At 47.0% G+C, this 23446-nt stretch overlaps 1 long non-coding RNA gene across 1 annotated transcript in view; it reads right to left on the reverse strand.

The window, feature by feature from the left end:
• Positions 1 to 1287: 1287 nt before the first annotated feature.
• Positions 1288 to 23446, reverse strand: part of LOC142074791 (uncharacterized) — a 244618-nt gene continuing 222459 nt past the window's right edge. Inside the window, exon 2 of the long non-coding RNA XR_012670706.1 lies at positions 1288 to 1360. This is a non-coding gene — a long non-coding RNA (uncharacterized LOC142074791). The remainder of the gene's footprint in view (positions 1361 to 23446) is intronic.

The following is a 23446-nucleotide window of genomic DNA, read 5'->3' on the forward strand; positions in this document are numbered from 1 at the left end:
AACACCGCTTCAATTTACCTTTAAGTTCTTTATTATTTTCTCGCTCAAGTGCGAGTACCATAGGGTCCTGTGGTGGCACCATTCCACAGTCCCTTTGCCACTCCGGATGGTTTCGGAGGGTGAAAAACATGTCTGCATATGAAACTTCATCCCACTTCCCTTCTCTCCTTAGAAACAGCATCAATTATAGGAGAGTATTGTAGTCTATTGATCCATTGAGTGGCCATTTAGCCTCACTTTCCAATTTATACAATGGCCACCATTGATTACAATACTTAATAAGAGTCTTTTTACTTTCTGTCCCTCCAGTCCCAACGATATCTCTCCAATGAGCAAGCACACAGCCCAAGGGGCTTTTCTTCAAGACTCCCTTTTGAACGTTACCCATTTCGTATCTTCCCTTTATTGATCTTTTCTTTTAACCTTTAATAAGCTTCCGGGACTAGTTTTCCTTCCCGCACACCGACTTCACTGTCTCAGTGATTTTATCGGAGGTTTTCTTATCATAGAACCCTCTAGATGTACAATACTGCTTTTCCACAAAATTTTACAATGTTTTCGTACACAAAAGACGAAGGCTCGATCCTATCATTCACTTCGTTCGTCTCCGGCCGCTGTCCTCGCGGAGATTACGGAACCGCGGATCAGAACTCCGCACTCGCTTCGCAGCTGTGCTGCGTCTCACTCATACAACACAGACACTCAGTCACACAATAAATTGTTGCAACAGATGATAATACTTATGGCCATGCCACGTACAACTCCTCAGACTAGTTGTACATCCACCCAGCAGCTGCAACCGTAAAGATGACCCAATCGCAATTGCGAGGAGGTCCGCTTACCCTTCTCCTGCTTCTTATATACCAGTCATTAGCAGTTCCGTCCTGGCTCCCAATACTGGGATGCAGCGGAAACCTCGGATTCACTTGATCTACTCCCAAGATCGCTAGCGGCCGCTCTATCGGTCAGCGAATCCCCTACCGTGCAGGGTACCCTCCTACCATACGGGGACTATGCTGCACGCCAGACGTCTCTGCGCGATTTACCAGCAGCCCCGGCCACGCGTACGACTTACAGGCCCCTCTCCTAAAACATACCTTTCCTTTCCGCGGACTCAGGAGGTTCTTGTCTACTCCCACGGTGAGCGGCTGGCAGCGGAGTCCCCACCGAGGAAGTGCTCGGGGTGCGCCCAGGGGCGTCCGCTCCTCAGCCGATCCCGCGGTGAAGCAGAGAGTCTCCTGCCTGGCTCGCCAAAACTGACTTGCGGAAACCGGACTCCACAATCTATGAGATTGTAAAGTAGGTATGTTTATTCAGCGCTGGGCAGCACGGGGGGTAGTCCCACCAAAGTCGTGCACCCCTCAACGCGGCACTCACCATAAATATATACAGTAAAACATTACATATTCATAGAGTTTCATAATACGCCTATACATATGCATGACCTGTCCCCGCTTTGTATTAAAATGAGTTCCAAGAAGTCATTTCCATAGACCCCTCCCATCTGCGCTTGCGCATTGCCTCCTAGTGGTGGTCGTCGGGGATCGTGGGGATGAAGGCTGATAGTTCCTCTTCGTCACCGCTAGTAACCTTTTGTTCTTGCGCAGGCTCAGTTGTTCCTTGGCTCTTGCTCAAACTGCAGGGTCGGTTTTAGCTGGTTCTTAAGGCAAGTTCTTAGTTCTTATCAGGAGCTGTCCTTGTGAGGCGCCTCGGTTAATTTACACAACAAAGTATCAGACTTTGCCTACTCATTCAATCCTTTAACTACTAAAATTCCTTTAACCCCCTTCTCCCATCAGAAACCCCTTGTCGCGGTTTAACCCGGCAGGCAGCTAAACACCACACAGCCGTTCGCTCACTCGCCCCCAGTGGGATGGGGGAGAGAATTGGAAAAAAGCTAAAACTCGTGGGCTGAGATAAAGACAATTTAATAGGACAGAAAAGGAAGGGAAAATGATAATAACAATAAAAGAATATACAAAACAAGTGATGCACAAAGCAATTGCACACCACCCGCTGACCGATGTCCAGCCAGTTCCGGAGCAGCGGCCGCGCCCCCCCCCAGCCAACTCCCCCCAGTTTTTTGTTCAGCATGACGTCATATGGTATGGAATATCCCTTTGGCCAGTTTGGGTCAGCTGTCCTGGCTGTGTCCCCTCCCAGCGTCTTGTGCACCTCCAGCCTCCTCGCTGGCAGGGCAGTATGAGAAGCTGAAAAGTCCTTGACTTAGTGTAAGCACTGCTCAGCAACAACTAAAACATCAGTGTGTTATCAACATTATTCTCATCCTAAATCCAAAACACAGCACTAGGAAGAAATTTAACTCTATCCCAGCCGAAACCAGGACACCCCTAAATGTAAAAGCCTTTCTGACAGGTGAGAGTAGCTGGTATAAGCTGTTGAAATTACTTGGTTAACTGCTACTTACTCATGGTCTGACTGCAATTATTGTTTCAAATATTTCTCTCAAAGAGTCACTCACCCTCAGAAAGCTCCTACTGAGTCCCCCCATTTAAGAGTCTGGTTTGTCAATAGTCCCATAATGATAGTCACAGCTTTGATCCATATACACTAAAAGCAACAAAAACCTAGGACAAACATGTATCCAAAGCTTGCAGTGCATCCACTCTGCCACAGTAAATGGCTATCCAAAATAGAACCATTAAAATCCATACATCCACAACCCAGAATATAATGTACTTCATGCAGGTTCCCTCTAGAAAATGTCAGGGCCCTGACGACATCGCCCTTCTGGCATTTAGTTGGCAAATTAAAGAGTTTAGTTGGCTGAGTCCTGAAATTTTGCATAGGCATAAAAATCTCCATCAATCGTCATAAATTAAGCTCAATTGCTAAAGCAAACTGCAATACACACAGACTTTATGCCATGATTATTTAGAAAGTCCAGGAAATGCTGTCTCCAGTAATTTTTTACAGGGTGTCATGGTTTAACCCCAGCCAGCAACTAAGCACCACACAGCCGCTCGCTCACTCCCCTCACGGTGGGATGGGGGAGAGAATGGGAAGGGTAAAAGTGAGAAAACTCGTGGGTTGAGATAAAGGCAGTTTAAAAGGTAAAGCAAAAGCTGCGCACACAAGCAAAGCAAAACAAGGAATTCATTCACTACTTCCCATCGGCAGGCAGGTGTTCAGCCATCTCCAGGAAAGCAGGGCTCCATCACGCGTAACGGTTACTTGGGAAGACAAACGCCATCACTCCGAATGTCCCCCCTTCCTTCTTCTCCCCCCAGCTTTTATTGCTGAGCATGACGTCATATGGTATGGGATATCCCTTTGGTCAGTTGGGGTCAGCCGCCCCAGCTGTGTCCCCTCCCAACTTCTTGTGCACCCTCAGCCTACTTGCTGGTGGGGCGGTGTGAGAAGCAGAAAAGGCCTTGACTCTGTGTAAGCACTGCTTAGCAATAACGAAAACATCCCTGTATTATCAACACTGTTTTCAGCACAAATCCAAAACATAGTCCCATTCAAGCTACTATGGAAAAAAATTTAACTCTATCCCAGTCAAAACCAGCACATTCTCCACCCCTTTTTCCATACCATTTACGTCATGCTCAGGTCCCACACTATCCAATACAACCTCATTAACCACCACTCCCCTTCCCATCCTTTGATATAATACACAGATATTCCCTTAGTCTATGGATTACCCCTGTAAAATGTCTGTAAAATGTCCATAAATGTCCACAAAATGTCCATTGAGTTCATTTAGTCCATGACTTTGGGCTCCATCTGTTATGGTGGTCACTGAGGTCAGGAGAGGTGGTGTGTTGCTTGGAGTTATTGGGCACCAAAGCCAGCAAAGGTCAGGCCACTGCTGCACTTGCACTGCTTCTTGTAAGGCTTGTCCTCCATTGGTTCAGGTGGTTCCTGCTATAGTAATTCCTATAACATGCAACTCAAATCATGGGTTACAACAATTTAAAGGTATATCCATTACAATCTCCACCCCTGGTCCCTTTGGACCAGACCATAGGGTTTAACATTGCAATGAACTCCTCCCCTTGCCCCTGCTCCGGCTTGGCCTTATCCACAGACTGCAGTCCCTTAGGGTTGTACCTGCTCCAAGTGGAGCCTCATCTATGAGCCACAGTCTCTCCAGGGGTATACCTGCTGCGGCATAGACTTATCCACAGCCACAGTCACTTTGAGGTGCACCGGCTCCAGCGTGGCCTTACCCACAGCCACAGTCCCTTCAGGAGTGATCCTGCTCCAACATGGCCTTACCCATGGCTGCAGTCCCTCCAGGGCTGTACCTGCTCTGTTGTGGACTTATCCATGGCCACACGCTTTGAGGTGCTCCAGCATGGCCTCATGCACAGCCACTGACGCTTCAAGGTGTACCTGCTGCAGCATGGACTTATCCACAGCCACAGATGCTTCGAGGTGTACCTTCTCCAGCATGGACTTATCCTTGGGCCACAATCCCTTCAGAGGTATACCTGCTGCGGCACAGACATAACCACAGCCACAGACGCTTCGAGATGTACCTGCTCTGGCGTGGACTTATGCAGGGTCACAGATGCCTCAGGGTGTCCTGCTCCCGCGTGGACTCATCCACAGGTCACAGTCCCTTTGACCTGAGTTCACGCTGGAGTTCCAGCCTGTCCAGTACAGCAGCACAGAAACAGCAGCGATGCCCTGGCCATCTGCCAGCCCAGGCGCATCCCCATTGCTGTTATCAGAATGTTCCCATGCACAGCACAGTAAGATGATCAGCAGTACAGCAGCACAGCAAGCAGTGAAAGCAAAAAGCAGCCACTAACGAGCACTAGACCCTAATATACAGTGAGGCAAGCAAGCCCCATGGCAAGCACAGGAGCCTGCCGATTAATAGCTAAACAGCAATAACAGCTATAATTTCAGTCTAGCACATTCCAATCAAATCTGTCGTTATCTCGAACCCTTCGAGCCCCACGTTGGGCGCCAAAAAGGACTGTCATGATTTAACCCCAGCCAGCAACAAAGCACCACACAGCCGCTTGCTCACTCCCCCCTGGTGGGATGGGGGAGAGAATCAGAAGGGTAAAAGTGAGAAAACTCGTGGGTTGAGATAAAGGCAGTTTAATAGGGAAAGCAAAAGCTGCACACTCAAGCAAAGCAAAACAAGGAATTCATTCACTATTTCCCATTGACAGGCAGGTGTTCAGCCATCTCCAGGAAAGCAGGGCTCCATCACGCGTAATGGTTACTTGGGAAGACAAATGCCATCACTCTAAACGTTCCCCCTTCCTTCTTCTTCCCCCCAGCTTTTTATTGCTGAGCACAACATCATATGGTATGGAATATCCCTTTGGTCAGTTTGGGTCAGTTGTCCTGGCTATGTCCCTTCCCAAGATCTTGCTCACCCCCAGCCTACTGGTGAGGGGGGAATGTTGGAGAGAGAGCCTTGATGCTGTGCCAGCACTGCTCAGCAGCAGCCAAAACACTGGCGTGTTATCAACACCTTTCTAGCTACAAATACAAAGCACAGCACTATGAGGGCTGCTATGGGGAAAATTAACTCCATCTCAGCCAGACCCAATACAAGAGACTAAGTGAAAAATTTCCCAGTGTGTTGATGTTTTTTGCAAAATTAGTCATTCCAGACCAGATGGAGATGTGCTTAGTGATCACCTTAGTGAAGAACAAGTGATGTTCTTCATTACTAATGTCACCCAAATTATATTAAGCAATTCACAGAAAATTGATCACAACCATTTATGGGATAAAAAGATAATGAGCTTTGCAAAAAAACAATTAGAAGAGACTGTTACTCTAGCCACTTTCAAGATAAACTTAACAGAATGAGACAGCATATACTGTATTTGACATACTTTCTATAGTGAAATCTTCAGAAAAGTGGCAATCTGGGGCAAACGCAGGGCAGCAGAACAGTAACTACTTGCCTTTAAAGTAATGTTGATGGAGCCCTAAAAAGTCCTTAGAATAGGTAGATATCAAATACAACAGAATTTCCTCATCTTATCACAGTTCCAGGAACAATTATGAGATATAGAATGATTAACTTTGGGACTTATTTCATTATACTGTGACATTATCACATCTTGGACAGTTCTTTCCCTATTGACCTGCTGAACCTGAAGGCACAGGCATAAGCCCTGACTGTTCCATGGGTGTCACGGTCCGTTTGGATCTCTCAAATTTACAGGACAATGTACTTTGCAAATTAAACTTTCTTTTATGAGCTCATTAAAAAACCCACACATTAAACAAGGGCTCAATCCCCTTTGTACAGACTAGTCTAACATGTGAATTCACTAATTCATTACTTCATTAATTAATGAATTCTCTAACTCAGAAGTTCTCTAATTCCTAATTTGTAATTCGCGCACCTATGATCAAATAGTTACCTAGCCGACAGTGGGAGTGCTCATTCTTCCTCCTCCATCCCAGGGCAGGTGTCCCCGTATCACACTGGGAAGCACAAAAGCCTCAGCAGTCCAGCTGCTGTTGGGTCTACTTCAAAAGGTTTTTGTGTAAGCTGATGTATTTATACCTTCTAGCTTAGAAGTTTGGCCTATACCATTTCCATAAGTTAGTAGATTCTGAAGAAACTGCCAGACAATTACTACGCAAGAATGCAGGAGATGATGGCTGCAGGGGGTGAGGGTAGGGGAAAGATTTAAGCACTTCCATTTAAGTCTAGCTTCACAGTTTATTATCAGGTTTTGATGGTACATTACAATTGATGGTACACGCTTTCAACACAGCGAGATAAGTGATAAACAGAGATACATAAACATGCTAATAGCAAAACTAATAAAATACAACAATAATACAATGATCATAGGATGTAATATAAGATGCAATATGCTAGTTACAGATGGTGCATATCCCATAAAAATGTCTTACCAATGATGTCCAGTTTGTTCAATTTCTGTTGCGATTCTGACAATCCAGCCAGTATCATGTTTGATAGCGACAGTCACTCGGTTTTGATATATAATAGCCTTTTCATATTTGGTGATTAAAGTGTACACTTCTTCAATTTGAGAATATACTGTGTCCCATATTGGTCCTAAGGGTACAGTCTGAGTTGTAGGCCAGTATTCCACCAGCATCGATGTGAGGTTAGCTTTACGGTTTCTATAAAGTCAGCCACAAGTCTCTAGTGCCATAACATTGCACTGGCATTCTTGGGCAGGAATGATGGGTTTATTCCCATCATTCCATAGAACATCACAAAGTAAAACCACACATATACAATCCAGTTTTCCCTTAAGTACAACTCTACAATTGTCATACACTGAGTCTAAAGAACAGGTACCTGAGGATATATTACTTGAACATGGGTCTTGTGTTACTAAACGTTCAAGGCAGTACCATTCATGGTTTCTCCATTGTTCACATCCACGAGTATTGATTAGATTGCCTTGGTTATCCATCCATTTGCTTCCTTGGACTGGAGCCCATATTCTATTAGCTACAATGATGCAAAGCGGGGTGTACTGGTAAATGGGTTCTTCTTTAATTTTCTTATTCACAGTGTGGCAATGAACAGATCCACTTAACAGGTTACTTTTGCTTCCTACCTCTGAGTATACAGTTTTGAGAAACCGGGATTTACAATCCTGGCACGAATCTAATAATAGGGTCCCTAACACAGCAGGATTTTGACTACGGACCCCATTGGCTTATTGCTCCTATTCATTTATAGTAAACGTTTGCAATCCATGATCTGACCAATTATAGCTTGTTTGCTTAATTTTCCTAGCCTAGACACTTGATTATTAACGATCTCTAAGTCCATAGAATTTCACACTCCTATGCCCAATCCAGCAGCTCCCAAACCTGTTGAAAGATCCCTAACTGTGTCAGTTTTCCAGTGGGATTTAAGCCATTGATCATATACAGGTATTGTCCATTGTGAGCAATTTGGACATACTTTACTAAATTAACGCTGTCCCAGAGAATCTTAAAGTAAAATCCACATACTTCAAAGGTAAAAACTGAAATTCTTTCAGGAAATCCTTGGGCAACTATTACTGCTTCTGTAGTAGGGAAGTTTCAAATTGTATACAACCCACCGTGGCGCATGTGTCATGACCTCAACAGTTAATTGGCACGCTAACTCCCATAATGAAACCCAGTGGCTCCATTCCCAGCGGACATTGTGTTGTGGTTTAACCCGGCAGGTGGCCAAACACCACACAGCCGCTCACTCACTCCCCCGCACCCCCTCAAGTGGGATGGGGGAGAGAATCAAAAAAAAGTAAAATTCGTGGATTGAGATAAAGACAGTTTAATAGAACAGAAAAGGAAGGGAAGAAAAAAAAATAATGACGATAGAATATACAAAATAAGTGATGCACAATGCAATTGCTCAACACCCGTCGACCGATGCCCAGCCAGTCCCCAAGCAGCGATTGCTGTTCCCCAGCCAACTCCCCCCAGCTTATATAATGAGTATGACGTCATGTGGTATGGAATATCCCATTGGCCAGTTTAGGTTAGCTGTCCTGGCTATGCTCTCTCCCAGCTTCTTGTGCACCTGGCAGAGCATGGGAAGCTGAAAAGTCCTTGACTCTGTGTAAGCACTACTTAGCAACAACTAAAACATCAGTGTGTTATCAACATTCTTCTCATACTAAATCCAAAACACAGCACTATACCAGCTACTAGGAAGAAAATTAACTCTATCCCAGCCGAAAACAGGACAGTATCCACCCCTTATTCCATACCATCTACGTCATACCCAGGTCTCACATTTTCCAATACATTCCAATTAATCACCACCACTTTTCCTGCCTTTTGAAATATACACACACGGAGATATCATTCCCTTAGTCGATGGGCCATCCCTCTAAAATGTCCATTGAGTTCATTTAGTCCATGACTTTGGGCTCCATCTGTCACAACAGTCTTTCAGGGCAGGAGGGATGGTGTGTGGTGTTGGGCTGTTGCATGCGGAGGCCAGTTCTGGTTCCATTATCGCTGCGCTTGTCCGGTTCTATCATCGCTGCACTTTGCTCGGTTTCATCACAGTTCATTCTTCATTAATCTGGGTGATTCTTACTGCAATACTGTTGATATGGCATATAGCAACCATAGAAGTGATGACATACAGTATTATATAGCAATTAACATCATACAATTCAGTTCATTGGCTATTTTCACCCAAAATCAAATCCCCTTGAGGTACACACCGGACTTCCCCATCCTTTCCCATTACCCACCAAGTGCACTTTATCCCCCTCTACAGTACGTAAGAGTTTTGACTGGGCAGGGCCAGCTCGATTGAAAGATCCCCTGGTGTTGACTAACCAGGTGGCTTTTGCTAAATGTGTATCCCAAAGCTTGAGTGTCCCACCACCCATTGCTCTCAACGTAGTCTTTAGCAGCCCATTGTATCGTTCCATTTTCCCGGAGGCTGGTGCATGGTAGGGGATGTGATAGACCCACTCAATGCCATGCTCTTTGGCCCAGGTGTCTATGAGGGTGTTTCGGAAATGAGTCCCGTTGTCTGACTCAATTCTTTCTGGGGCGCCATGTCGCCATTGGACTTGCTTTTCAAGGCACAGGATGGTGTTCTGGGTGGTGGCATGGGGCACAGGGTATGTTTCTAGCCATCCGGTGGTTATTTCCACCATGGTGAGCACATAGCGCTTGCCGTGGCAGGTTTGTGGGAGTGTGATAGAATCAATATGCCAGGCCTCCCCATATTTATATTTCAACCATCGTCCTCCGTACCAGGGAGACTTTACTCGCTTGGCTTGCTTGATTGCAGCGCATGTTTCACATTCGTGGATAACCTGTGCAATAGTGTCCATGGTCAAGTCCACCCCTCGATCACGAGCCCATCTATATGTTGCATCTCTTCCTTGATGGCCTGAGGCGTCATGGGCCCACTGAGCTATAAATAATTCACCCTTATGTTGCCAATCCAGATCCACCTGAGCCACTTCAATCTTAGCAGCCTGGTCCACCTGCTGGTTGTTTTGGTGTTCTTCAGGGGCCCGACTCTTGGGTACGTGAGCATCGACGTGACGTACTTTACAGCCAGGTTCTCTACCCAGGCAGCAATATCTTGCCACAATGCGGAAGCCCAGATGGGTTTGCCTCTGCGCTGCCAGTTGTTCTGCTTCCACTGCTGCAACCACCCCCACAGGGCATTTGCCACCCTCCATGAGTCAGTATAAAGATAAAGTATCATAGAATCATAGAATCATTAAGGTTGGAAAAGTCCTCTAAGATCATCGAGTCCAGCCGTCAACCCAACACCACCATGCCCACTACACCATGTCCCTAAGGGCCTCATCTACACGTCTTTTAAATACTTCCAGGGATGGTGACTCAACCACTTCCCTGGGCAGCCTGTTCCAAGGCCTGATCACTCTTTCAGTAAAGAAATTTCTCCTAATGTCCAATCTAAACCTCCCTTGGTGCAACTTGAGGCCATTTCCTCTTGTCCTATCGCTAGTTACTTGGGAGAAGAGACCAACACCCACCTCGCTACAACCTCCTTTCAGGTAGTTGTAGAGCGCGATGAGGTCTCCCCTCAGCCTCCTCTTCTCCAGGCTAAACAACCCCAGTTCCCTCAGCCGCTCCTCATAAGACTTATGCTCCAGGCCCTTCACCAGCTTCGTTGCCCTTCTCTGGACATGCTCCAGCACCTCAATGTCCTTCTTGTAGTGAAGGGGCCCAAAACTGAACACAGTATTCGAGGTGCGGCCTCACCAGTACCCAGTACAGGGGCACGATCACCTCCCTGCTCCTGCTGGCCACACTATTTCTGATACAGGCCAGGATGCCGTTGGCCTTCTTGGCCACCTGGGCACACTGCTGGCTCATGTTCAGCTGGCTGTCAACCAGCACCCCCAGGTCCTTTTCTGCCAGCCAGCTTTCCAGCCACTCTTCCCCAAGCCTGTAGCGTTGCATGGGGTTGTTGTGGCCGAAGTGCAGGACCCGGCGCTTGGCCTTGTTGAACCTCATACAGTTGGCCTCGGCCCATTGATCCAACACTCCCGCCCAGCTTGGTGTCGTCTGCAAACTTACTGAGGGAGCACTCGATCCCCTCGTCCAGATCATTGATAAAGATATTGAACAGGACCGGCCCCAGTTCTGAGCCCTGGGGAACACCGCTTGTGACCGGCCGCCAACTGGATTTAACTCCATTCACCACAACTCTCTGGGCTCGGCCGTCCAGCCAGTTTTTTACCCAGCGAACAGTGTACATGTCTAGGCCGTGAGCCGCCAGCTTCTCTAGGAGAATGCCGTGGGAGACAGTGTCAAAGGCTTTACTGAAGTCCAGGGAGACCACATCCACAGCCTTTCCCTCATCCACTAGGCGGGTCACCTGGTCATAGAAGGAGATCAGGTTGGTCAAGCAGGACCTGCCTTCCATGAACCCGTGCTGGCTGGGCCTGATCCCCTGGTTGTCCCGGACATGGCTCGTGATCACCCTCAAAACGAACCGCTCCATGATCTTCCCCGGCACTGAGGTCAGGCTGACCGGTCTGTAGTTCCCCGGATCCTCCTTCTGGCCCTTCTTGTAGATGGGCGTCACATTGGCAAGCCTCCAGTCGTCCGGGACCTCCCCAGTTAACCAGGACTGCTGGTAAATGTTGGAGAGTGGCTCGGCAAGCTCCTCCGCCAGCTCCCTCAGTACCCTCGGGTGGATCCCATCCGGCCCCATAGACTTGTGAACGTCCAGGTGGCATAGCAGGTCGTTAACTTCTTCCTCTTGGATTATGGGGGGTTTATCCTGCTCGCCGTCCTTGTCTTCCAGCTCAGGGGGCTGAGTACCCTGAGTGTAACTGCTCTGACTATTAAAGACTGAGGCAAAGAAGGCGTTGAGTACCTCAGCCTTTTCCTCGTCCTTGGTGGCAACGTTCCCCCCCGCATCCAATAGAGGATGGAGATTCTCCTTGGCTCTCCTTTTGTCATTAACATACTTGTAAAAGCATTTTTTGTTGTCTCTCATGACAGTGGCCAGGTTGAGTTCTAGCCGGGCTTTTGCCTTTCTAATTTCCTCTCTGCATGACCTAATGAGATCCCTGTACTCTTCCTGAGTTGCCTGCCCCTTCTTCCAAAGGTGATAAACTCTCCTTTTTTTCCTGAGTCCCAGCCAGAGCTCCCCGTTCAGCCAGGCCGGTCGCCTTCCCCGCCCGTTCTTCTTGCGGCACATGGGGACAGCCCGCTCCTGCGCCTTTAAGACTTCCTTCTTGAAGAACGTCCAGCCTTCCTGGACCCCTTTGCCCTTCAGGACTGTCTCCCAAGGGACCCTCTCGACCAGTGTCCTGAGCAGGCCAAAGTCCGCCCTCCGGAAGTCCATGGTAGCGGTTTTGCTGGCCCCACTCCTTACTTCACTAAGTATTGAGTATTCTACCATTTCATGGTCGCCAAGCCCAAGTTGGCCTCCGACCACTACTTCTCTGTTTGTGAACAGCAGGTCAAGCTAGGCACCTCCCCTAGTGGGCTCGCTTACCAGCTGCATCAGGAAGTTATCCTCCATACACTCCAGGAACCTCCTCGACTGTTTCCTCTCTGCCGTGTGGTATTTCCAGCAGACGTCCGGAAAGTTGAAGTCCCCCACGAGAACAAGGGCTAGCGACTGGGAGACTTCTGCCAGCCTCTGGTAGAATATTTCGTCTGCCTCCTCTTCCTGGCTAGGTGGTCTATAACAGACTCCCAGCAGGATATCTGCCTTGTTGGCCTTCCCCCTCATCCTTACCCACAAGCACTCGACCTCGTCATCACTATCATTGAGCTCAATCCTGGATGGGAAGAGGGAGGTGCATTCCCTCATCCTCTACACAAGATAGCTTCCCCTGCACAGTAAGGCCATCAATGCCAGGGCAAAGCACATAGCCATTGTTTGTACTAACATGTTCCCAAGCTCAGCAAAATAAAGACATAAGCAGTGCAGCCAAGAAACTCCATGACCCGCACAGGAGCTTGCCACTTAATAACTACTGTAACTATAGCACTGTGGTGGGTTGACCCTGGCTGGCTGCCAGGTGCCCACCAAGCTGCTCTCTCCTGTCAGAGTGACCCGGGGTCGGAATAGGAGCGCGTTCCCGGAGTAATGAGGAGTCCCAATGTGGGTATGGTCATTCTCCTTTAATTCAAGATATTGTGCTACTTTTATAAGCTAGTGTCGTGGTTTAACCTGGCAGGCAGCCAAATACCACGCAGCCGCTCACTCACTCCCCCCACCCCCAGCAGGACGGGGAGAGAATCGGAAGGGTAAGAGTGAGAAAAACTCGTGGGTTGAGATAAAGACAGTTTAATAGAACAGGGAAAAAAAGGGAAAATAATAATGATAATGATAAAATATACAAAATGAGTGATGCACAATGCAATTGCTCACCACCTGCGCTGACCGATAACCAAGTAGCGATCGGTACTTCCTGGATCACGCCTACCGTTCATATACTGAGCATGACGTCACATGGTATGGAATACCCCATTGGCCAGCTGGGCTGGCTGTCCTGATTACGTTCCCTCCCACCTTGTGTACCTAGCTCAGTCAGTAGGCACAGGAGCTGTCCTTGGACTAGGAGGGCACTTAGCAACAACTGAAAACATCAGTGTGTTATCAACATTCTCCTCATACTAAATCCAAAACACAGCACTAGGAAGAAATTTAACCCTATCCCAGCCGAAACCAGGACAGCTAGCCACACTAACACGCGCACCTACGAATCCTCTATTGGTTTACAGTCAGCAAGCACACGAATCTTAACATACACAGATTGGTCAAAAGCAGGTGTCCACGCGAACGCTTCCTGCACCTGCATTCCGTTACATAATCTACTGATAGTTACATTCCTCAGCCTGTTTTTCCCTATTCTGCTATCACTTCAGAGACTCTAAAACTACAATTGCTCTTTAGCAACCCTTTGCCTTATACTATTGCTAACAAATCCTCAGTGCTTGGAATGTTCATAGGATGACCGTTATTTAATAAAAATCCCTCCACAAATTCCCCTTTTTGTTTTTGAACAATCCAAGCCTGATTTACTACTTTTGATACAGCCTTTTTTATACAACTAAAAGCAATACAAAAGCATACACACAATATTAAGATGATAATCAATATACGCAAGCCTTCTTTTATCAAAGCTATCAGCCATTGCGGCAACCCTCTAAAAATATTCATGAGCCATTCATCTAAAATGCCATGATTTTGTGGTATCATGCTTGCATGGTTTTTTAACCATTGTAATTGTTTATGTATAGACTCACCATGATTGGATAGGTTCATGCAACACATAAACTTTTCTACCCAGAAACCAGGCACGCCCACCAAACAGGTTCTGAAAGGCTCTGTTACCGTTGCAAGAGACAAACAAAACGCAGATTGATCTGTTTTGTTTGCCCAGGTAACCCCTTCTTGTGAGAGTGCAGGCTTCACCGCTCGGCTAGGCACCCATATTGGTCCCTTATCTGTGGAAACACACATGTATCCCCTCCCATTAAATATTACAGAAACTGGGCCCAGCCACATGCCGGTGATTGGGTCTCGATACATTACTTTTAGTTTCGGAAGCGTTGTATGAGAGTTAAACTTAAGGTTTTGGTGATGGATTATAATCGATGGCTCTTCTCTGTCTCCCATCAGACACAAATAATTTAGAGTAAATAGGACTTTATGCAGTCTCATTTGCGGGTCCTTTTCTTCCTCCTTTTGCTTTGTTAGATCGTCCTTCAATACCTGATGCGTGCGTTCTATAAGGCTCTGCCCCGTCGGTGAGTGTGGGATGCCAGCAATATGCTTGACCCCCCATCTCATCAGAAAGGTTCTCAACTTCTGACTGGTGTAAGCAGGGCCATTGTCTGTTTTCAGTTGTTCTGGCACACCCAACACCGCGAAGCAAGCAAGGAGGTGCTTACACACATGATGAGCTTTCTCACCCGATAAAGCCGTGGCCCATATTACTTTAGAAAAGGTATCTATGGTGACATGTACATATTTGAGCTGCCCAAATTCAGCAATGTGAGTGACGACAGTCTGCCAGAGCTCTAAAGCCTTGAGACCTTTTGGATTAACACCCAGTCCTATTCCAGGTCCATGATTTCCACACTTGGGACAGGCCTGTATGATAGAGCGAGCTTCGTTTTCTGATAACCCATATTGCCTTCTTAAACCCTTTGAGTTTTGATGAAATATTTCATGACCCTGCCTAGCTTGTAAAAATTTATCTACAGGTGGTACATGACACGCTGGACTGACAAGATTGTCCGCTATCTGATTGCCTTGTCCTAAACCCAACTCCCATTGATGGCTACGGATATGAATAACACAACACGGAGCCGCTCGCTGGGAGATGGTCGATCTTAATTGAATAAATAATTTCCCTAGCTGAGGATTATTTGTTTCCCTAATCAGTGTGTCTTGAATTCTTGGTATAAGCCCAGCTACATATAGAGAATCAGTCACCACATTCAAAGGATGATCAGGCCAGTTCCCTAATGCCCATACCACCGCCATTAATTCTAAAGTCTGTAAGGTATCTCCAGCTTGCCCTTGCAAAATCTTTTTGCACCATTGATCTGTTTCCCACCATACACATGCAGCTTGTCTAGAGTGTTTTCCCGCATCTGTGTATACCGTCAACCCCTCGAGTACCAGGCTAACAATCACTTTAGGTTTTTCTAGCCACTGATTTCGTTTTAGAATCTGCCACAATTTCCCTTGAGGTTGCTGAGAATGCACCTTTCCGCTAAATCCTAACAGAGATTCTTGAATGGCCAACATGTGGCGTATCCACCACTCTAAATCTACAGCGTTAACAGGAATACTGATGTCTGCTGGTTCCTGTCCTGTCAGCTCTATAATTCGCGTTCTCCCTTTTCGGATTAATTCCCCTACGGCTTCAGGACGAGTTTGTATACTGAAACGTGGTTGTACCCGTAAGAAAACCCATTCCAAAATTTGAAAAAGGGAGGAATTTGGCGAGTTATCATTACTCTTGTTGTCAATGGCAGTCACAGAGTTCATTCCCTGTTGTCCCTTCATCTCCCCCTTCTTGTTTTGCCATTGACATATAACGGCAAAAGGTGATTCTTCGGTGTTACAGATAAGCAAAGAGAGTGGCAGTTCAAGGATTCTTCTTGCGGTCCAGGCTATAGTAAGTTTGTTTATAATGTGCTGTAAGGCTACGTGGTGTTTGTCTGTCATATGAATTTCAGCTGCAGGCTGAGTGCCTCGCAGTAATTCAATTAGTGGTTTAATGTCTGCATTGGTAATGCCAGCGCAATTGCGAACCCATTGGATGTCGCCTAAGACCGTTTGCACATCAGCCAATGTTTTAAGAGGAGTTTTTAGTGCTATTTTTTGAGGACGAATTTTTGCCTGTTCAATGATCCACCCTAGGTATTTCCAAGGTGGAGACCTTTGGATCTTTTCTGGTGCAATTACAAGTCCCTTGTCTGCTAGCATGGTTTGATATGTCCCTCTATAAGTTGTTCGAATACCAGTTGTTTAATTATTTGCAATCGCTCTTTAGTCATGGGCCACTGGTCAACCCAAACAGGGTCATTGGAGATCCATGTTAATGGTGGGTTGGGTGATTGCTCCCCAGTGCCCATGACTAAAAATGCTTTGTAGTCAGCATTGCCCCGATCTGACTGAGAACATCACGTCCAATTAATGCCTCCAAATTTCCAGGGAGTGACAAAACATGGACCTTCAGTGTTGCCCTCTGGCCTTCTGGGAAACTCACTTGAACCGGTTTATTACTTATATATGGGGCTGAGTTCCCTCCCACTCCTGCGATTAATGCCTTTGGGGTTTCTATTTCCCACTGCAACGGCCAATTTGCTCGATTTATAATAGTTATGTCGGCCCCAGTGTCCAACATTGCATTTATTCTTATTGAAAGGTTATCCTGACTCAAAGTCACAGTTTGGAGTGGGCGATGGTCTAATTTTGTAGTGAAACATACAGCAGGTACAGTAGAACCAAATCCTTTACACCCACGTTCTTCCCAATCTTGATTTGATTGATTTAAAGGATTTTTAAAAGCTAATATCTGGGCTATCCGACTGCCTTTTGGGATGAAGAGAGGAGGACTTATTGTATAGGCCATAATATGAATTTGACCAGTATAGTCTGCATCAATGACTCCAGGAATTACGATCAATCCTTTTATTCCTGCAGAAGATCGACCTAAAAGGATTCCACCTATCCTATTACTATCAGCTACTAAAGGCCCTACCGCATTGCTAGGGATTTTGCACACTTCTGTATTGGTTAAAGTGAAATCTATTGTTGTTTCCAGGTCGACTCCCAAACTTCCTTTGGTGGCAGCCGAGTGTTTTTGTAAAAACCCTGATTGCTGCTGTCGTTTTGAGGGGGCATTTGTGTCTGCACGCGGCCTCTCCCCGCGCTCGATTTGAAGTTTCCCGAACAGACCTTAGTAGCATGGGTATTTTTTTGACACTTATCACACCATACAGTAGCACGACAATTTTGCCTGCTATGCCCCTGTTCCCCGCAACGATAGCAGATGCCTTTAAAGGGCTGGACTATTCCTGGAGAGTGTTTTTGCCTAACAACAGCTGCCAATGGTTGCACTACTTCTTTGACAGCACTTTGCAGCACAGCTGCCATCGACTCATTTTGTTTTTGAACCCCTGCTCTTTCCACCCGAGAAAGCATTTCTTCCACTCCTGCCCCTTTGGGCAGACTGGCTAGAATGGCCCTGGTAGTTTTATTGGCGTTATCAAAGGCCAAAATTCTAAACATTTGTTGTTTATTGTCCTCTCCCAAATCCGGGTGGTTCATTACTGCATCCCAAAGCCTATCAATAAAGTTGCTATACTTCTCAGTTGCACCTTGCGTCACCGAGCTGAAAGAAGGGCCTTCCGATCCTGGTAAGGAAAGAAACGCATCTAAAGCAAGCTTAAAAGATAACTGTAACATATTGACAGGAAAAGTTAGTTGGACATTTATATCTGCATAACGTCCCCCACCAATGAGCATTTCTGCTGTGATCCCATATAATGGATCCCCTGGCTGTTGATGTTGGGCAGCAGCATTCACTGCCCTCTGAGACCATGACGATCCCCATAACAAAAACTGTGTAGGTGTCAGCAGAAGCCTCATCAGACTTTGACAATCATAGGGACACATCAAATCAGCAGAAAAAATCCAAATAACAATCTGTCGTGAGGCTTCCGATTTAACACCATACTGCGATATAGTATTTTTGGCTCGTTTTAGAATCTTCCAATCATGCGGTTCCCATTTTCCTTGACCGTTGTCCTGTACCACTGGAAAAGCCATGGGGCCAACGTTGGATGCAACTCCCCACTGTCCGTCCAAAATAGCATCCCGAACAACTCCACTCCATCGGCCGGGACGGGTAGCTGCGGTAGGTCCGGAGAAACAGGGTGGCAAATTGTCTCTCGAACCGGCGGTTGACCAAGGTTCTCTTTTTTGCTGAGTCTGTGTAGTTAATTCCTTTAGTTGTTGCACAACCTCTTTTAACAGCTGATTAATACTTTCTGTTGAATTTTTCTCTTTTCCGCTAGATGGCGGTGTGGCAGCACCGGAGGAATCATTGGAGAGTGGCAAGGGGGGGTAGAGAGGAGGGGCAGTGGGAGGAGGGCGGCACGTTTCCCCGCCCTGAATTGGGGGGGTGGATGGAGCTGGCCACTCCTCCCCCTTCATGCCCAGCGGTTGATCTTCCGCTTTTGTGTCACACTGCTGCTTTGCTTTAGCCCCGGCAACTTCCGGCTGCTGTGGCGCAGATGATATTGTCGGGCAAGATGGCGAACATAGACTGTCGGGCGTTTTTAAGTCCTGCTCAACTCTATCGCACAATTCGGCAACAGTCTTACAGGTGGACCCCGTCATACCCTTCACAGCAGGCAGCCCAAAAAATCGCGCGATAGGTCCCGCCTTGGATTCCATGCTCTTAGACTGTTCCGGCATGGGGTCCGGAGCCAGCATCTGAACAGCCGCACACGCCACCTCCCGTTCAGCTTTCATAGCTTTTAAAGCGTCTAGTACGTCTCCCCACAAGTCTGACACAGACTTAATGTCCTTCTCAAATTTTTTATCACCTTCAGTAAGCTTCTGCCACGTTAGTTCTCCCAGCTCCCGCCATTCAAGCACAGAAAACAACGTGTGAGTGTCCTTAAAATGTCCCAAACATTGTCCTAACTTAATTAGCTTGATAAGCTGTTTCACCGTTGTCTCAATCCCTCTCTTAGAGAGTAGTCCTGCGAGCAACGTAGCTGCTGCCTCATTCTCCATAATAGCAGCGCACCCTCTGGGAGGCAGTTGGCCACTCTGCACCGTTATCTATTCTAGTTAAGCGACAGAACAGTACAACTCCCAGTCGCTTGTTTCCCACTCCCCTTCTCTCGCTGCGCTTACCGCAGTCTCGAAGAATTGTAGTCTCTGCTACCAGACCTCTGGGTTACGAGCCCAGCATGTTTCCGCATCCTCTGCTACCAGATGTCGGAGTGACCCGGGGTCGGAATAGGAGCGCGTTCCCGGAGTAATGAGGAGTCCCAATGTGGGTATGGTCATTCTCCTTTATTTCAAGATATTGTGCTACTTTTATAAGCCAGCCACACTAACACGCGCACCTACGAATCCTCTATTGGTTTACAGTCAGCAAGCACACGAATCTTAACATACACAGATTGGTCAAAAGCAGGTGTCCACGCGAACGTTTCCTGCGCCTGCATTCCGTTACATAATCTACTGATAGTTACATTCCTCAGCCTGTTTTTCCCTATTCTGCTATCACTTCAGAGACTCTAAAACTACAATTGCTCTTTAGCAACCCTTTGCCTTATACTATTACTAACAAATCCTCAGTGCTTGGAATGTTCATAGGATGTCCGTTATTTAATAAAAACCCCTCCACACTCTCCCTCCCCCTCCTCAGATGGAAAGGGGAGAGAAAATATGATGAAAGACTTTTGGGTCGAGATAAGGACAGGAAGATCACTCACCAATTACCGTCACGGTGTCGTGGCTCAACCACAGCCGGCAACTAAGCACCACACAGCTGCTCGCTCACTCCCCACACAGTGGGATGGGGGAGAGAATCGGAAGGGTAAAAGTGAGAAAACTTGTGGGTTGAGATAAAGACAGTTTAATAGGTAAAGCAAAAGCTGCACACGCAAGCAAAGCAAGGAATTCATCACTACTTTCCATCGGCAGGCAGCCATCTCCAGGAAAGCAGGGCTCTATCACGTGTTAATGGTTACTTGGGAAGACAAATGCCATCACTCCGAATGTCCCCCCTTCCTCTTCTTCCCCCAGCTTTTTATTGCTGAGTATTACCTCATATGGTATGGGATATTCCTTTGGTCAGTTGGGGTCAGCTGCCCCAGCCGTGTCCCCTCCTGTCCTGGTTTCGGCTGGGATAGGGTTAAATTTCTTCCTAGTGCTGTGTTTTGGATTTAGCATGAGGAGAATGTTGATAACACACTGATGTTTTCAGTTGTTGCTAAGTGCCCTCCTAGTCCAAGGACAGCTCCCATGCCTACTGACTGAGCTAGGTACACAAGGTGGGAGGGAACATAATCAGGACAGCCAGCCCAGCTGGCTAATGGGGTATTCCATACCATGTGACGTCATGCTCAGTATATGAATGGTAGGCGTGATCCAGGAAGTACCGATCGCTACTTGGTTATCAGTCAGCGCGGGTGGTGAGCAATTGCATTGTGCATCACTCATTTTGTATATTCTATCATTATCATTATTATTATTATTATTATTTTCCCTTTTCTGTTCTATCTCAACCCACGAGTTTTTCTCACTCTTACCCTTCCGATTCTCTCCCCATCCCACTGGGGGGGAGTGAGTGAGTGGCTGCGTGGTATTGGCTGCCTGTCAGGTTAAACCACGACACCTCCCAACTTCTTGTGCACCCCCAGACTACTTGCTGTGGCGTGGTGCGAGAAGCAGAAAAGGCCTTGACTCTGTGTAAGCACTGCTCAGCAATAACGAAAACATCCCTGTATTATCAACACTATTTCCAGCACAAATCCAAAACATAGCCCCATACCAGCTACTATGAAGAAAATTAACTCTATCCCAGCCAAAACAAGCACACACGGGCAAAACAGACTCGACTCAGGGAAATTAAATTTAATTTATTACCAATCAAATTAGAGTAGGGTAATGAGAAATAAAAACCAAATCTTAACACACCTATCCCCCACCCCTCCCTTCTTCCCAGGCTCAACTTTACTCCTGATTTCCTCTACCTCCTCCCCCCAAGCGGCGCAGTTGGACGGGGAATGGGGGTTGCGGTAAGTTCATCACACGTTGACTCTGCTGCTCCTTCCTTGTCACTCTCTAACGCTGCTCCAGCATGGGGTCCCTCCCACAGGAGACAGTCCTCCATGAACTTCTCTAATGTGGATCCTTCCCACAGGCTGCAGTTCTTCACGAACTGCTCCAGCATGGGTCCTTTCCACAAGCTACAGTCCTTCAGGAATGGACTGGTCCAGCGTGGGTCCCCCATGAGGTCACACGTCCTGCCAGGAAACCTGCTCCAGCCTGGGCTCCTCTCTCCACGGGGTCATAGGTCCTGCCTGCTCCAGTGCGGGCTTCCCATGGGGTCACAGCCTCTTTTGGGCGCATCCACCTGCTCCAGCGTGGGATCCCCCATGGGCTGCAGGGTGGATATCTGCTCCACCGTGGACCTCCATGGGCTGCAGGGGCACAACCTGCTTCACCATGGTCTTCACCACGGGCTGCAGGGGAATCTCTGCTCTGGCTCCTGGAGCACCTCCTCCCCCTCCTTCATCACTCATCTTGGTGTCTTCAGGGTTGTTTCTCTCACATATTCTCCCTCCTCTCTTCCGGCTGCTGTTGCGCAGCAGTTTTTTCCCCTTCTTAAATATGTTATCACAGAGGCACTACCACCGCTGCTGATTGGCTCAGCTTTGGCCAGTGGTGGGTCCGTCTTGAAGCCGGCTGGCACTGGCTCTATCAGACATGGGGGAAGCTTTTGGCATCTTCTCACAGATGCCACCTTTGTAGCCCCTCCACTACACCTTGAAAGGCAAGTTCTGTGGCGACATAGTACTCAGGAAAGAACTGAGTCTGACAACGGGATTCATTTACAAAATAACCTCATAGACTCCTGGGCCAAGAAACATGGCATTGATTGGGTGTATCGCATCCCCTAGCACCCACAAGCCTCTGGAAAGACTGAACGATACAATGGACTGTTAAATGCTATGTTGAGTGGTGTGTGCCAGGGAATGGAAGCACTGGGATGGAAATTTAGCAGAAGCCACTTGGCTGGTTAATGCCAAAGGATCTACTAACCACCCTTGGTCTTGCCCAAACAAAGCCCCTACATATTGTGGGAAGAGATAGGGTCCCTGTAGCATATGTAGGGAAGTGGCTGGGAAAGGCAGTGTGGGCTGCACCTCCTTTGGGAAAAGGCAAGCCCATTCATGAGATTGTCTTTACTCAAGGACCTGTGTGCACTTGGTGGGTGCAGCAGTCACGATCATGACCTATGAGAGCTACCTGACCTGCAGATGTGTAAAGATTGTGACCGTGAGGTTCTCAGGATTCTGCAATCATAGAATCATAGAATCATAGAATCATTAAGGTTGGAAAAGACCTCTAAGATCATCGAGTCCAACCGTCAACCCAACACCACCATACCCACTACACCATGTCCCTAAGCACCTCATCTACACGTCTTTTAAATACTTCCAGGGATGGTGACTCAACCACTTCCCTGGGCAGCCTGTTTCAAGGCCTGACCACTCTTTCAGTAAAGAAATTTCTCCTAATGTCCAATCTAAACCTCCCTTGGTGCAACTTGAGGCCATTTCCTCTCATCCTAAATACACAAGGACAGAGAGGTCCGGGTTTCTGAAAATTTCTTTATTAAAAATGACTACAAAACTAATATTAGTAAAACAAATATATATATGCACACACACTACAAGTCACTACAAAATTACCACTAGGAAAGCAAGTGTATATATATTACAAGAGTAAAGCGAATATATATCTATTACAAGTTATTACAGAATTCCAACTAGTGAAGCAAGTATATACTTATAAACCTTTACCTGTGTGCGCGCCTATAAATATATTATGTGAGGTGTTACTGGTACAACACTCACCTAACTACTCCCTGGAGTGGGGCTAATCAGCGATGGAAAAAGTCTCACTTCAAAGATGATCCACGTCATGGAGTCCAGAGTCAGCCAGGTGTCCCCGGCGAGGGTCTGGTCTGTCCGGGAGATCTCATGCAGAGAAGCTCTTGCAGAGAAGCTCATTTTGTGTAGGTAGGAAGCTACTTTTTATACCTTGTTGGTGTAGATACATAAGTGGGTGTAAAACATCAGTTCCCGGAATAGTTGTTGCTGACTCCTGTTTTCCTAGAAGGTCAGGTCGTTATTACAGTTTCTTTGTCCTGCACTCATCAGGGTTTCTTTGTCCTGCCAACTAACCCCCATCAAGGAGGTTTCCACT

Source organism: Calonectris borealis, chromosome W (genome assembly GCF_964195595.1).
Source record: "Calonectris borealis chromosome W, bCalBor7.hap1.2, whole genome shotgun sequence".
NCBI classification, from domain to species: domain Eukaryota; kingdom Metazoa; phylum Chordata; class Aves; order Procellariiformes; family Procellariidae; genus Calonectris; species Calonectris borealis.